Source organism: Equus przewalskii, chromosome 6 (genome assembly GCF_037783145.1).
Source record: "Equus przewalskii isolate Varuska chromosome 6, EquPr2, whole genome shotgun sequence".
NCBI lineage: Eukaryota > Metazoa > Chordata > Mammalia > Perissodactyla > Equidae > Equus > Equus przewalskii.
In genome coordinates this window covers 29667705-29684060 of record NC_091836.1, presented here as the reverse complement: position 1 = coordinate 29684060, position 16356 = coordinate 29667705, and the positions used below count along the sequence as shown (strand labels likewise).

Below are 16356 nucleotides of genomic sequence, written 5' to 3'. Positions count from 1 at the left end.
TATATATTGTATACTTCCATTTATATGACATTTTTAGAAAAAGCAAAACTATAGACTCAAAGCCGATGAGTGGTTGGCTGAGGGTGAGGGTGGGAGGTAAGACTGACTGAAAATGAGCAAGGGGAAACTTTTGGAGGCAGTGAAAATGCCCTAAAATTGGATTGTGACTATAATTGCCCCATAAACTTATTAAAACACATCAATCTGTACATTTACGATGAGTAAATATTGTGGCATACAAATTACGCCTTGATAAAGTTTGTTTTATAAAAAGAGCCATCATTGAAAAAGTAAGAAGTCAAGTTACATATTGGGAAAAGATATCTGAAACCTATATAATCATAGAAGGATTAGAATCCAGAATATATGTGTGTGTGTGTGTGTATTTATGTAAATATACAAATCTCCTAGACATATAGAACACAATTTTGAAAAAGAGGAGGTAGCAAAAATTATGAACACATAACACACAGAGAAAACCTGAACAGGCAACAAGAACACCTAAAAGGCAATCAATCTCACTGTAATCAAGAAAACGTAAATTAAAACCACAATGAAGTACCAAGTGGTACCAGAAAATAAAGTAAAAATTTTGATCACACCAAATGTTGGCAAGAATGTGGAACGACAAGAATTCTTAAACAAGGTGGAGAGACTAGAAATAAGCACAACTGCTATGGAAAGCAATTTGGCCACGGCTCACAGTGTCGAAGATGCACACTCTTCATGACTGAGCTCTCCCATTTCTGCAGCCACACCCGCCATGAAAGTCTCACACATATTCCACAAGAAACAACATACAAGAACATTCATAATCCTAGCTGGTTTTGGTGTCAGAGACCTGGATTAAAGCTTGTCTAAACCATTTATTCTCTGAGTAGCCTTAGGCAAAAGCTCCTTAAATCTCCCCAGCTTTAATTTTTCCATTATTAAAATGGAGATAATCATACCTGCCCACCAGAGAGGCTGTGCAGATTAAAAAAGAAAACCGTTTCCGAAGAAGGTAGCTCAAAGTCTGACACTGACCGAACCTTCAAGGAACATAATTTCCCTTCTCTCTGTGTACTAAATAAATACTCATGTCCTTAATTTACTGGAGGGAATTCCTAGACGGTAAGCAAGGCAGGAGCTTACAGTGAAGGCAAGTGGACTCTCTCAAAATATTTAAACTCGGTTTTCTCGTCGGATGCTTTCCAAAAAGCACACTACACCACACCTCCCAAAGAATTTAGAACCACAAGCAAAAGGTAGGGCATGGAAAGAGGGAAGTGGGGGCACAGAGACGGTTCCAAGCTTAGGAAGCCATTGATTAGAGCCTTTCCTCACCTGGATCTCAGCATGAATTAAATAAAGCTATGCTTGATTTAAAGTAGCAAATGTGTTATACTCAAATGGGTCTCTACCCGGTAGCTTTAAAGGGTAAATGCTTATATATGTTGAATGACACACTGCTTCCTGGTCCTCAAAAACTTATAAAATCATCTTAGTTTGTCTTGCTAGAAAAAAAGACCAATTATGTTATGGAGGCCAGAGTAAGTATTTTGGCCCTTTCTTCTTTAATTTTACAAAGAAGCTCATGGCAAATGAAGTTAAAATGTGGTTAGATTTGTGAGTATGATGGAACATCCTCCTATTACAAATGAATGTCAGGCTAGAAGTCTGCTTGGTCTAGGTGAGCCCTAACTAAAAAGAATTGTCTAAATGGACATTCCAGAACCTGGTCAGAAAGGGGAAGCACACAGAGCCAGCAGGAACTTGGAGTAGAGTAGAATGCTCTGGAAAGGAAGGAGGGAATCTCCAGCTCTAATCCTGGCTTGGTCACTAACTTGTTGTGTGACCTGACAAAATCCCTTCACAGCTTTGGAGGTCTTCATGTGCTCCAAGATCTCCCAGCTCTAGGTGTGGGATTCTGGGCTCATCACATCTTTCTCAAACCCTGGTTGTGAAAGTTATTGTCCAGTGGGACTATTAAGACCCCCTAAGAACAGAGACACTTGTATTGGACATAGGAGAGGGGACTGGCCAAAAATGAAGTGTGGGTGACAGGGAAGGAAGAGAGGAATTAGAAGATGCTAGAAATACATAAAAAATAGAAATGTGGGCCAGCCCGGTGGCACAGAGGTTAAGTGCGCACATTCCCCTTCGGTGGTTTCCCCGGGGTTTGCCAGTCAGGATCCCGGGTGCGGACATGGCACCGCTTGGCACGCCATGCTGTGGTAGGCATCCCACATATAAAGTAGAGGAAGATGGGCACGGATGTTAGCTCAGGCCCAGTCTTCCTCAGTAAAAAGAGGAGGATTGGCAGCAGATGTTAGCTCAGGGCTAATCTTCCTCGGGAGAAAAAAATAGAAATGCACTTTTTTAAACGTCATTTAATTGGAGTGGATGCATTAAATCAAAATAATGCCTTCATAAGCTCATGGGGGTGTAAGGTGGGGTATCTACTTTATAGTCTCGACTTTTGAACTAACTAGCTGTGTGACTTTGGCTCAGTCAGTTCCCTTCTTTTAATCTCCATTTTCTTCTTTACAAAACAAGGGATTTGGGCTAGATGGTTTCCAGGCAAAATAACTTCATGAATCTAGGTTTAAGGGTAAATAGCACATAATGTATATATAAGCCTTGAGGGATCTGGGAGGAACCGAAGCCTGATTATAAAAAATGGGCAGTTTCCATCTTAGAGCCTCTCCGTTCTCCAGAGAGCGTGCCCCTCCCTGTCAGACTTCCCAGACTGCGCTGGCGTCACCAAAGGGCTGCTGGGAATTTCTCTGCACAGCCTTGTTCCTAAATGAACTCCCAGGGGATTCGGGGATGGAGGAGGGTGCCAGTTTAAAGCAGGTCTGATATGATCCAGGACCTGATAGGGTTTCAGCTGCCTGCTTTCTGGCAATTTGCAGAGAAATTAAAGAGATTCTTGTAGAGGTTAAATGGCTCAAGTCCTAGGGAGGGGACGCTGTTGCTCAGAAAGAAACACAAAGACGAGATTCATCTTGCTCAAGAATTATAAATAGAACAGTCAGATTAGATTCGGCAGAGGAATGGGGGCACCACGAAGGAGCCAAGTTCTCTCCGAATAAAGAGGCAAGGCTCCAAAGACTCCCAAAGCAGGCTTTCAAAAGAGAAAAAAGAAAAGATGGGAAGGAAGAAAACTTCAAAAAATGGGCCTTTTCTTTTAACCCACAATTTATTTCAGGCAAGAAGGCAAAATCATCAGTTCCTGAAAGAGAGATTAAAAGTAAATTATCGCCCCATAAGGAGTCGTTCACGGTAAAAGGAATGAAAATAGTTTACTGCTCCACGGAAAATGCAAGCTGCTTCCAAACTTTAGGTTAAAAACTTGGCGAAGAGAATTTGGCCTCCCTGTGCGTCTGTCTTGGAGATGTTTATCCAGCGGATGGAGATATTGAGATGGGCCTGGTTTTCAGGTTTGTTTTTTGTTCCGCATAAGGTTTCCATCAGATACAGTCTGCAAACTGGTGCAAGCCAGGAGGCTGCTGAAGGAAAGGCCTTGATTTCACTGCGGCAGACTCTCCCTACACCACGACTCTGCTTGGTCAGAACAAAGCAGTGGTGCAGAGATCAAGTCGGAAGCAGCGCTGGGAGCTGGTGGTGTGCCTACTGGTTCCTGACTCGAAAGACCTTCTTTCCAGGTCGGCTTCCAGCATTAAAGGCCATATGGTCTTAGACAAGTCATTCGACCTCTCTGAGCTACAGGTTCCCCATCTGTTCATCAGTGAGTCTGGCTGCCACCTACATCTTGAAGTTGTTTATGGAAGTAACATAAAATACAAGAAATGCCTTCAGTAGTCTAGGCAAAAACAGATCCCTTCAAGGGGACCCTAAGTGCTTTCTACAAAACCACAGATAATGGGGGCTGCTCAGTCACATTATACATTTCTTGTTGTCTACAGGATGTCACCTAAATACTCCAGCCTTTCCTCAGCGGAACACAGACTAAGAGCATGGGGGTTTTGGATTAAGACAAGCTAGAGTTTGGATCCCTCCCGTCTCACTCATTAGGTATATAATGCGGAAAACATTTTCTTAAACTTTCTGTATCTCAGTTTACTTCACTGTAAAATGGGAACAATGCTGGTCTCACAGGTTTGCTGTAAGGATTCATAAAAAAGGGAGAATGTATACAAACTACATAGCATGTGCTCAGTAAAATAAGGTACTGTTTGTAATCATCACCCACGACCATGGTCACCCATTTCACTGTGTCTGATGAAATCAGGCAAGTGCCCCTGATAAACTCATATACTTCTAACTGCAATTTAAATCTTGGGTTTGGTTTTGTTAAAAATATGTATTTTTTTCTTAATACAAAAATAATATATGGATACACTTCTGCTTCCAGGAAGAAGGAGCAGGCATACATTTCCCTATTCCTCCACTAAGTATAACTAAAAAGCCTGGACATTGTGGATAAAACAAACATAAGACTCTGAAAGGTGGAGAAGAGACGGAAGATGGGACCTCAGGACCCAAAGAACAACACCCTGTTGAGCTGCCTGGGTTTTCTTTTTGTTTCACGTATGCCAGACTAGGAGCTGAAGGAGTCAGCAACTCAGAAATGGCAATGGGCACCGATTAAAAATAGCCTCAACAAAAGCCTGTTCTCCTTAGCCAAAGGACCAGGAAAGAGGCAGTGTAGGAAGATAGAAAACTTTTAGGCAGTAATCACTCTACTCCTGCCAAAAAGCACAGAAAACACTCTGGCTCCACACACCTCTTCCAGGAAGGACCAGTGAGGAGCCTCAATGTCTATCCTCGTCGGGCTGTAATGAGGTAGCCCCAACACTCATCAGGTGTTATCAGAAAAGGCCAAATAGGAAGCTGCAACTTTCATGTCTGCCAGGCAGTAACCATCCCCTCCCGACAGTGTCAGCAGACACTGGACCTCCACTCCCTCCCAGAATACTGAGGTGCCTCTCCCTATCACTGGGATAGTGTCAGAGGAGGACTAGTGGAGATTCAGAACTTTCACCAGTGCCCAGCTGTAACAAGGACATCCCTCCCTGGTGGTGTCAGTGTGGCCATACAGGGAGCAGAAATGAGGCCCATCTACCCTTCCAGCAAGAGAGGTGTCAGCGGGGGCCTAGTGGGAAACCAGAACTCTGATCCTCATCCAGCTATGAAAAAGAGCCCCCTGCACTGGGTGTCAATGGAGGCCCGCTGGAGAATCTGGACATCTCCCTCCACCTAGCAGTGTCAAGAGACAGCCCTCTTTTCCCCTACTGGAGTGGTGTCAGAGGAAGCCAGCTAAAATATGTTTAAATAATATCCAGAATATCACAACATAAAACAAAGATGTCCAGGTTTCAACTGAAAATTACTCATCATAACAGCAACCAGAAAGATCACAAAGTGAATGAAGAAAAAGACAATCAATAGGTGTCGACACCAAAATGACAGAGACGTTAGATTTCTAAAGGGACCGTGAAAAAAATGCTTCATGAACAATTATGAACATGTTTAAAACAAATGAGGAACAAAAAGAGAAAGGCTCAGCAAATAAATAGAAGATAAAAAAAAAGAATCAAATGGAAATTTTAGAACTGAAAATTAAAGAACTAAAATTAAAAGTTATGAAATGTAAATAGAATAAATTCTCCAATCAAGACAGAGATTGGCAGAACGGATAAAAACATATGATCCAACTATATGCTGTGTACAAGAGACTCACTTTAGATCCAGAGATACAAGCAGGTTGAAAGTGAAACGATGGGAAAAGAGAATTCCCTGCAAATAGTAACCAAAAGAGAGCAAAGATGGCTATGCTAATGTCCAACACGACAGAGCTTAAATCAATAAAAAGGTTACAAAAGACAGACAAGGAGATTATATATTAATAAAAGATTCAACACAGCAAGAAGATACAACAATCATAAACACTTATATACTAGTAACAGACCAGCAAAATATATGAAGAAAAACAGACAGAATTGAAATGAAAACTAGACAGTTCTACAATGATAGTGGAACACTTTAATACCCCACTGTCAATAGTGGACAGAACTAGACAGAAGATACGTAAGGAAGTAGAGGACACGAACAACACAGTAAACCAATTAGATCTAGCAGACGTGAACAGAACACTCCGCACAACAACAAAAGAACACACATTCTTCTCAAGTGCACATGGGACATTCTCCAGGATGGATCACATGTTAGGCCACAAATTAAATGCCAGTAGATTTTAAAAGGTAGACATCTTGGGGCTGGCCCCGTGGCCAAGTGGTTAAGTTCGTGGGCTCCGCTGCAGGCGGCCCAGTGTTTCGTTGGTTCGAATCCTGGGCGCGGACATGGCACTGCTCATCAAACCACGCTGAGGCAGCGTCCCACATGCCCCAACTAGAAGAACCCACAATGAAGAATATACAACTATGTACTGGGGGGCTTTGGGGAGAAGAAGGAAAAAAATAAAATCTTTAAAAAAAAGAAAAAGGTAGATATCTTACAAAGTATCTTCTCTGACACAATGGGACAAAGTTAGAAACCAATAACAGAGGCAAAACTGGAAAATTTACACACTTGTGGAAATTAAGCAGTATACTTTTGAACAACCAATGGGCTAAAGAAGAAATCAAAGGAGAATTTAGAACATATCTTGAGACAAATGAAAATGAAAACACAACATGCCAAAACTCATGAGATGCAGCAAAAGCAGGGGGAAATTATAGCTATAAATGCTTACATTGAAAAAGAAGAGACTTCCGGGGGCCAGCCCAGTGGGGCAGCGGTTAAGTGCGCATGTTCTGCTTCGGCAGCCTGGGGTTCACCGGTTCAGATCCCGGGTGCGGATGTGGCACTGCTTGGCATGCCATGCTGTGGTAGGCGTCCCACATATAAAGTAGAGGAAGATGGGTACAGATGTTAGCTCAGGGTCAGTCTTCCTCAGCAAAAAGAGAAAGATTGGCAACAGTTAGCTCAGGGCTAATCTTCCTCAAAAAAAAAACCTTTAGACCCACAACTAAAATATACAACTATGTACTTCAGGGATTTGGGGAGAAAAAGCAGGAAAAAAAAAAAGAAGATTAGCAACAGTTGTTAGCTCAGGTGCCAATCTTAAAAAAAAAAGAGAGAGAGAGAGAGAGACTTCAAATCAACAACCTAACTTTACAACTTAAGAAGCTAGAATAAGAAAAAAATAAACTCAAAGCTAGCAGAAGGAAAGAATAAATATTAGAGCATAGATAAGTAAAACAGAGAATAGAAAAACAGTAAAGAAAATCAACAAAACCAAAAGTTGGTTCTTTGAAAAGATAACAAAATTGGCAAACCCTTTAGCTACACTAAGAAAAAAAGAAGACAATTCAAATTACTAAAATTAAAAATGAAAGTAGAGACATTGCTACTACTAAAGCTACAGAAATAAAAAGGATCATGAGAGAGTACTATGAATAATTACACACCAACAAATTGGATAACTTGGATGAAATGGACAAATTCCCAGAAATCCAAAATCTACCAAGACCAAATCATGAAGAAATAGAAATCTTCAATAGACCTATAACTGGTAAGGAAATTGAATCAGTAATCAAAAATCTCCCAACGAAGAAAAGCCCCAGACCTGAAGGCTTCACTAGTGAATTCTGCCAAACATTTAAAGAAGAACACTAATCCTCCTCAAACTTTTCCAAAAAATTGAAGAGGCAGAAACATTTCCAAACTCACTCTATGAGGCTAGCATTGGCCTGATACCAAAGCCAGACAAAGACACTGCAAAATTACAGACCAACATCCCTGATGAACATAGGTGCAAAAATCCTCGACAAAATACCAGCAAACTGAATTCAGCAGCATATTAAAAGGGTTATATACTATGATCAAGTTGGATTTATTTCTGGAATACAAGAAGGATTCAACATACAAAAATCAATCAATGTAATATACCACATTAATAGAATGAAGGGAAAAAAACACGATCATCTAATTGACACAGAAAAGGCATTTGACAAAATTCAACACCTTTTCGTGATAAAAACACTCAACAAACAAGGAACAGAAGAAAACTACTTCAACATAATAAAAGCTACATATGAAAACCCACAACAAATATTATACTCAATGGTGAAAGACTGAAAGCTTTTCTTCTAAGGTCAGGAACGAGGCAAGGATGTGACTTTACCACTTCTGTTCAACATAGCAATGGAAGTCCTAGCTGGAGCAATTAGGCAAGAAAAAGAAATCAAAGACATCTAAATTGGAAAGAAAAAAGTAAATTTATCTCTGTTCACAGACGACATGATTTTATATGTAGAAAATCCTAAAGATTTCACACCAAAACTGTTAGAGCTAATAAATGAATTTGGCAAAGCAGCAGGATACAAAATCAACAAACAAAAACCACTTGCATTTCTTTTTGTTTCCTTTCTTTTTTTTTTTTTTTTTTTTGAGGAAGATTAGCCCTGAGCTAACTGCTGCCAATCCTCCTCTTTTCGCCTGAGGAAGACTGGCCCTGAGCTAACATCCGTGCCCATCTTCCTCTGCCTTATCTGTGGGATGCCTACCACAGCATGCATGCCAAGCAGTGCCATGTGTGCACCCGGGATCTGAACCAGCTAACTCCGGGCCGCCAAAGTGGAATGTGCGAACTTAACCACTGGCTACCGGGCCGGGCCCTCACTTGCATTTCTGTACACTAATAATGAACAATCTAAAAATGAAATTAAGAAAACAATTTTATTTACAATAGCATCAAAAAGAATAAAATTCTTTGAAGTTCACTTAACCAAGGAGGTAAAAGACTTATACAATGAAAACATTGCTGAAAGAAATTAGAGATGAATAAATGGAAAGACGTCCCACATTCATGGATTGGAAGACTTGATATTGTTAAAATGTCACTATTACTCAAAGCAATCTGCAAATTCAGTGCAATCTCTATCACAACCCCAACAATGTTTTTTGCAGAAATAGAAAAACCCATCCTAACATTCATATGGAATCTTGAGGGACCCCAAATAGCCAAAACAAACTTGAAAAAGAAGAACAAAGTTGGAGGACTCACATTCCCTGATTTCAAGACTTACTACACACATAAATTTGACAACTTAGATGAAACAGATCAACTCCTTGAGAAACAGAAACTACCACGACTCATCCAACATGAAACAGAAAATTTGAATATCCTTATAATTATTAAGGAAAAATGAATTCATAACTATAAAACTCCCCCAAAACAAATCTCTGGGCCCAGGTAATTTCACTGGAGAATTCTCCCAAACATTTAAAAAAGAATCAACATCATTCTACACAATCTCTTCCAGAAAATGGAAGAGAAGATAATATTCCACTATTTATTTTATGAAGCTAATATTACCCTGATCCCAAAATCAGTCACAGACAGTATAAAAAAAGAAAACTACAATCCAATAGCCCTCAAGAATATGAACACAAAAATCCTTAACATAATATTATCAAAAAGGATTCAGCAATTATAAAATATATATATTAAATATATAAATTTACATATATTAAATATATAAATTATATTTTTTTATATATATAAATTTGTTTTTCTATTGCTATATACTAGCAATGAACATGTGAATACTGAAATTATAATACCATTCACAATCAGTCAAAAAAATCAATACTGGGGCCAGCACAGGGGGTAGTGGTTGAGTTTGTGCACCCCACTTCAGCAGCCCGGGGTTCACAGGTTCAGATTCCGGGCACGGACCTACACACCGTTCATCAAGCCATGCTGTGGCAGCATCCCATATGCAAAATAGATGAAGATTGGCACAGATGTTAGCTCAGTGACAATCTTCCTTGAGCAAAAAGAGAGAGATTGGCAACAGATGTTAGCTCAGGGCCGATCTTCCTCAGAAAAAAAAAAATTAAACACATGTAAATCTAACAAAACACGTACAGGCTTGTATGCTCACAACTACAAAACAACGATGAAAGAAAGCAAAGAAAATCTAAATAAATGGAATTACAGCTTGTGCTCATGGATTGGAAGACTTAACATAGTAAGAGACAGATTTCTCCCAAAGTTTGTATACAGGTTTAATGCAATTCCTATCAAAAGTTTAGAAAGATTTTTTTGTAGATATAGACAAGATTATTCTAAAATTCCTACAGAAAGGCAAACTAAAATAACTAAAACAATTTTGACAAGGAGGAATAAAAAGGAAGACTCAGTTTACCTGATTTCAAGACTTTTTATATAGCTACAGTAGTCAAGACTGTGTGGTACTGGTGGAGCGACAGACACAGATCAATAGAACAGAATAAAGAACCCAGAAATAGATTTACGCAAATAAGCCCAGCTGATTTTTGACAAAGTCACAAAAGTAGCTCAATGGAGGAAAGACTGGATTTTCAACAAATAGTGCTGGATCAATTGAACAACTATAGGCAAGGAGAAGGAGAAGGAGGAGGAGGAAGAGAAAGGACGAGGACCTCAACCGAAGTCTCATCTTTCAATAAAAACTAAGTAAAAATGGATCACAGACTTGAACATTAAAAGCAAAATTATAAAACTTTTTTAAAACAATAGGAGAAGATCTTTGGCACCTAGAGCTAGGCAAAGAGATCCTAGCCTTGACACCAAAAGCACGATCTATAAAGGAAAAACTGATAAATTGGACTTTATCAAAATCAGAAACCCTGGCTTTGTGAAAGTCCCTGCCAAGAGGACAAAAAGACAAGCTACAGAGTGGGAGAAAATATTTGGAAACTACATATCCAACAAAGAACTAATATCTAAAATATATAAAGAACTCTCAAATCTCAACAGTAAAAAACAATCCAGTTAGAAAATGCGCAAAAGACATAAAGAGACATTTCACTAAAGCGAATATATAGATGGCAAACAAGCACGTGAAACTATATTAGCCGTTAGGGAAAGGCAAGTTAAAACCACAATGAGATAGTATCATACACCTCACCAAATGCTGGTGAGGATGCAGAAAAACTGGATCACTCATGCACTGCTGACAGAAATGTAAAATGTACAGCCACTCTGGAAAAGAGTTTTGTAGTTTCTTTAAAAACTAAACACACAACTACCATATGACCCAGAAATTGCACTCCTGGGCATTTATCCTAGAGAAATGACAATTTGTATTCACACAAAAAATGGACACAATTGTTGCAGCTTTATTAACAATAGTGAAAAACTGGAAAGAACCCAGATGTCCTTCAGTAGGTGAATGGTTAAACACCCTGTGGTACATTCATGCCACGGAATACGACTCAACAATAAGACAGGAATGAATTATTGATACACACGACATGCATGAATCTCCAGAGCATTACCTACTGTATGATTCCATGTATATGAAACTCTTAATTGCAACAATGTGGATGGACCCAGAGGGTGTTATGCTAAGTGGAATAAGTCAGCCAGAGAAAGACAAATGCCATATGATTTCACTCATATGTGGAATCTAAAAAAACAAAACAAATGAACAAACAAAACAGAGCAGACTCATAGATACAGGAAACAAACTGATGGTTACCAGAGTAGGGAAGGGGGTCAGAGGCTGGGCGAAATAGGTGAAGGGGATGAAGAGGTACAAATTTCCAGTATAAAAGAAATCAGTCATGGGCATGTACTGTACAGCATAGGGAATATAATCAATAACATTGTAATAATTTTGTATATGGTGACACATGGTAACCAGACATCACATTGATCATTTCGTAATGTATATAAATACTGAATCACTGTGATGTACACCTGAAACTAATAGAATATTGTATGTCAATTACACTTCAATAAAAATACTCTTGGGGCCGGCCTGGTGGCGTAGTGGTTGAGTTCGTGTGCTCCGCTTCGGCAGCCCAGGGTTCACGGTTTCAGATCCTGGGCACGGACCTACACACCGCTCATCAAGCCACGCTGTGGTGGCATCCCATATACAAAGTAGTGGAAGGCTGGCATGGATGTTAGCTCAGGGACCATCTTCCTCACAGAAAAAATAAAAATAAAATTAAAAAATTCTTAATACGACAAAATTACAGAAACAAAGAATACATCAGTGGTTGCCAGAGGTTAAGGATAGGTGGCAGCAGGAGGGTAGTGAGTGTGGCTATGAAAGGGCAGCATGAGAGATTCTTGGAGTGATGGGATCTTGACAATATCAGTGCCGGTAACCTGGTTGTGATATTGTGCTACAGCTTTGCAACGTTACCACTGGAGGAAGATGAACCAAGGGCACACGGGATTGCTCTGTACTGTTTCTCACAACTGCTTATGAATCTACAGTTATCTCAAAATTAAAAATTTAATTTTAAGAAGTAATAGTTTCAGAAAATCTGGAAAATATATATAGAAACATATACAGAAAAATAATAAAAATCATGTGTATCTCCACTACTCAGAGATAACCACTTTTTAATACTCAGGCATACTTAACCAAGTTTGAAAAGTCTTTATGAGCATGAGTAATTGTAAAGAAAAATAACTCTTGTTCAGTGGAAGTGATCCTATGCCCAACCTTCTCAGCGTGAAAATTCTTTTACTTCAGAAATCCCTTCTTCTCCTAGAATGGCTTGTATTAGCCAGTGTTCTCCAGAGAAACAGAACCAATAGGAAACACATAAGTGATAAAAATGAATTGGTTCACCTGACTATGGAGGTTGAGAAGGCGCAAGTTCTGCAGTCAGCAAGCTAGACATTCAGGAGAGCGAATGGTGCAGTTTCAGTTCAAAAGTTGGCAGACTCAAGACCCAAGAAGATCCAGTGTTTTCATTGGAGTTCAAGTTAAAAGGCAGGAAAAGACCAATGTTCCAGCTCAAAGTGGTCATGCAGGAGGAGTCCCATCTTACTGTAGGAGGGTCAGTCTTTCTGTTCTGTTCAGGCCTTCAACTGATTGGATGAGACCCACCCACTTTAGGGAGGGCAGATTTACTCAGTCTACTGGCTCAAATGTTAATCTCATCCAAAAACACCCTCAGGTTCACACCCGGAACAACATTTTACTAGCTATCTGGGCACCCTGGACCCAGTCGAATTGACCCATAAAATTAACCATCACATGGCCTGATGCCATTCTCTCTCCCACCAGCGAATCCCCCACCGTCCTCTCCCAACACTTTGGCTAATTTCCTGAGAAGTTTTTCGTCTAAATATAGACAAGACCAAGTTGCTCTTTGTTTATAAGTACCAGTGAGGTCATAACTGCTGTGGTAATGCTGTGGACCTCAGCTATAATATTTTTCAGCCAAATATCCTACATCTGGAATGTATCCCAAGGGGGTTACTAGCACCAGAGTGAAATGCCCCCCAGGGAAGTGGTGTTAGTTCTGTGATGGAGAGCTGAGGGATGTGGTGGAGCGGGTTACAGCACATACACACAAAGGGACCTTTTGGCCTGTCATGCCGGGTGCCCACTTGCTCTGTAGTGAACATCTCAGCCTGGGTGGTGCAGATTAACACTGGGACATTTCAGATGCATCTACTCTGCAGAGAAATTCTTGCCCTCCCTGCTGCCACCCCGTGCCTCAATTTCTCTAGCTGTAAAATGGGCATCTTTGATCTATCTTTGCTTTATAGAGGTATTAAGAAGTGTAGGAATGTCTCTACAGCACTTCAACTCCTTAAAAAATACCGGTATAAATAAATCAGAGACCACTCTGTAAAACAAATTCAAGTTCACTAATCACCCAGATCCTTATGAGACTCTGTAAATATTTAATGAAAGTGGACAAATGGGTGGCAACTTGAGGATTCAGCTTACAACAGAATTTGAAAGGAAACCTCATAGAAAACTAAGAGTGAAATGGAGCACCTGAGAAAGTGACTCCTTTGGCCACACAGTTCTGCTGCTCTGCAGCCCACCTTCCCAATGGTGTGTTCCTCATCACACGTTCATCTGCCCCACAACCCAGCAATTCTACTCCTGGGATTCACCCAAAATAAATAAAGACATGTGTCCACAAAAATACTTGCACAAGGATATCAATCACAGCCTTACTCACAGTTGCCAAAATCTGGAAACAACCAAGTGTCAGTCAACAGGTGAATGGATAAACAGATTGCAGTATATTCGTACAGTAGAATACTTCTTAGAAATAAAACAGAACTACACAATAAAAAATAAAATACACAATAAAAAGGAACACTCACACTACTGAAACAGGCAACCACATGGATGGATCTTAAAATCATTATGTGGAGCCAAAGAAGACAGACACAAAGGAGCACACACTGTATGACTCCCTTTATATGAAGTTGGGAACAGGCAAAACTAACCTATTGTGAGAGAAACCAGGATGGTGGTTGTGTCTGGCAGGCAGTGGGGATGGGGTTAGAGATGGTGGGAAAGGAAATAACTGGGAAGAGGAATGAGGAATGAGGGCATTTTCTGGGGTAATGGAAATATTTCATATCTTGTTTTGGGGAGGTGGTTTCACACGTATATAGAATTACTGAAGCCCTCTAACTCAACACTGATGATCTGTGCATACTATTGTACATAAATTATATCTTAACAAAGAAACAGTTTTTTCAAATTGCCGGACACACCATATCCAGGGGCAGGAAAACTTTATCTTCACTGAGTAAATTTTGAATGAGCAGTGAGAGACAAAATAAAGTTTCATTTAAAATAAAACAAAACTTTATGTTGTTCCCATCACATCCTTCGATTGTGCTTGTTGAAGATATCAGTTAAATGCACTACTTATTTTGCCCAAGAAAGGCGGAAAGGAAGAAAGAAAGGGGATGTCTGACACTCTCCTGACCCTTCCTGTTTAATACACTTACTTCCGTCTCCCTGGACTCCATTGTTCTATCCGCCTCACATTTCCACAGGGCCTCCCCATCTCCCTCCATCCCAGGTGCGGACGCTTTCAAAGGCGGTCCCAAGGTGGTTGGCTGAGCGGGAATAAAGGTCTGGAGCCAGTAGAGGGTGACACGAGACAGTCTATAATTGAGGGTGATTTACATGGTACCAGGGCTAAGTGCCAAAATTAGCTTAGAAAAACCCTCTTCCAAGGGGGAAGATTTCACTGAGGCAATGAGATGAGTGTACTTGGAAGAGCTGGGGGAATTTGGATCAGTGCAGACATAGAAGAGGGCAATTCCATAAGGGATGTCATAACCAAAGGCACAGAATCAGAAAAGCATCATGCACATTGGGGAAATCCAAGGGACTAATCATATCCACTATTTGTTGAACATCTTCTGCTTGTCACCAACTTTACATCTATTTTCTTAGTTAAACTTCAAGACGTCTCCTCATTATACAGATAAGAAAAGGAAGACAGAAATGAGGTGACTTGCTCAAGCTCTGCCAGCTAACAAATGCGGAGCTGGACTGTGAATCCAGGTCCACAGCTCATGTGCTTGCAAACTATGTGCACCATGATGCCACTGCCCCAGGTTCATGCAGGTGAGGTTGCAGCAGGTGTCTTAAGGCCTTTTTAGCAAAAAGCAGGATATCGATGAATGAATGAATGAAAACAAAGCTAAGGGGTTGTTTACAAGTACTGAGGTGATGTAGAATGAAAAGTTGGGGACCAGAAGATAGAGATCCTTGAGTTACAAGTTAGGAAGTATCAATTTTATTGCAGGTACAGAGAAATCATTAAAGTTCTTAGAGCAAAACTGTGTGTATGTGAAAGAAATATCTTCAGAAGATTTTTCTGGCCATGATGAACAGAGTGAGCTGGGCAGCAACCAACAGCAGGAAGAGAGGTAAGAGGATATTAGGGTAATGGGTGAGTCCCAACAAGGAGCCATTTACCTGTCTATACTAAGGGGACAGTAGTGTGAATGGAGTAAAAAGATATTCAACAGATATCATAAAAGAAATATGCTGAAGGCCTAGTGTCTGCTAAGACAATGGGTTGAGCAAGGTGAGCTAGGAAAAGAGAAAAGGATTCTAGGGGTCAGGCCTTGGTCCTGGGAAAATGGTGGTTTGATACAGAAGTCAAGGAGAGCAGGAAGGAGGGAGCGCGGTCAGCTAATCAGTACCGTCCATTTGGGTGTGAGATCTGGTGGGACACAGAGACATGTGAGATTTTCATGTCAATGGGAGAAGAACAGATAATTGAGATCAGAGAACCAAACCTTGGGTATTAGAGCTGCCTGGTTAAGTGCTTGGACTCAAGTCAGACAGAGCAGACCAGGATTTGACACTTACAGCTATCTTAGCCTCGTTCTTCCTCTAAAAATGAAATAATGTATCTGGTTTACAGGGTTGATGGGAAGATTAAAATACACAATAAGAACTCAATAAGTGTCAGCTCTGATTATTGAGGCATGCATATATTTGGGGAGAGAGAAGAAGGGAGACCTGGAAAATTAGATGAGGAAAACTCAGAGAAATTTGGAAAAGACTTAGAGAAGTGCCCCATGACATATGCCTGGAGAGTCTTAAGGCAAGA

General features: G+C 40.3%; 1 long non-coding RNA gene across 10 annotated transcripts in view; it reads right to left on the bottom strand.

Moving 5' to 3' along the window:
• The window catches only part of LOC103557915 (uncharacterized), a 242031-nt gene that overhangs the window by 171127 nt on the left and 54548 nt on the right, over positions 1 to 16356 (bottom strand). For 9 of the 10 annotated variants that reach the window (XR_011541386.1, XR_011541381.1, XR_011541385.1 and 6 more), the window contains one exon: positions 6701 to 6831. This is a non-coding gene — a long non-coding RNA (uncharacterized lncRNA). Of the gene's footprint in view, positions 1 to 6700; positions 6896 to 16356 lie in introns of all 10 variants that reach the window. The other variant, XR_011541384.1, reaches the window with a different exon arrangement.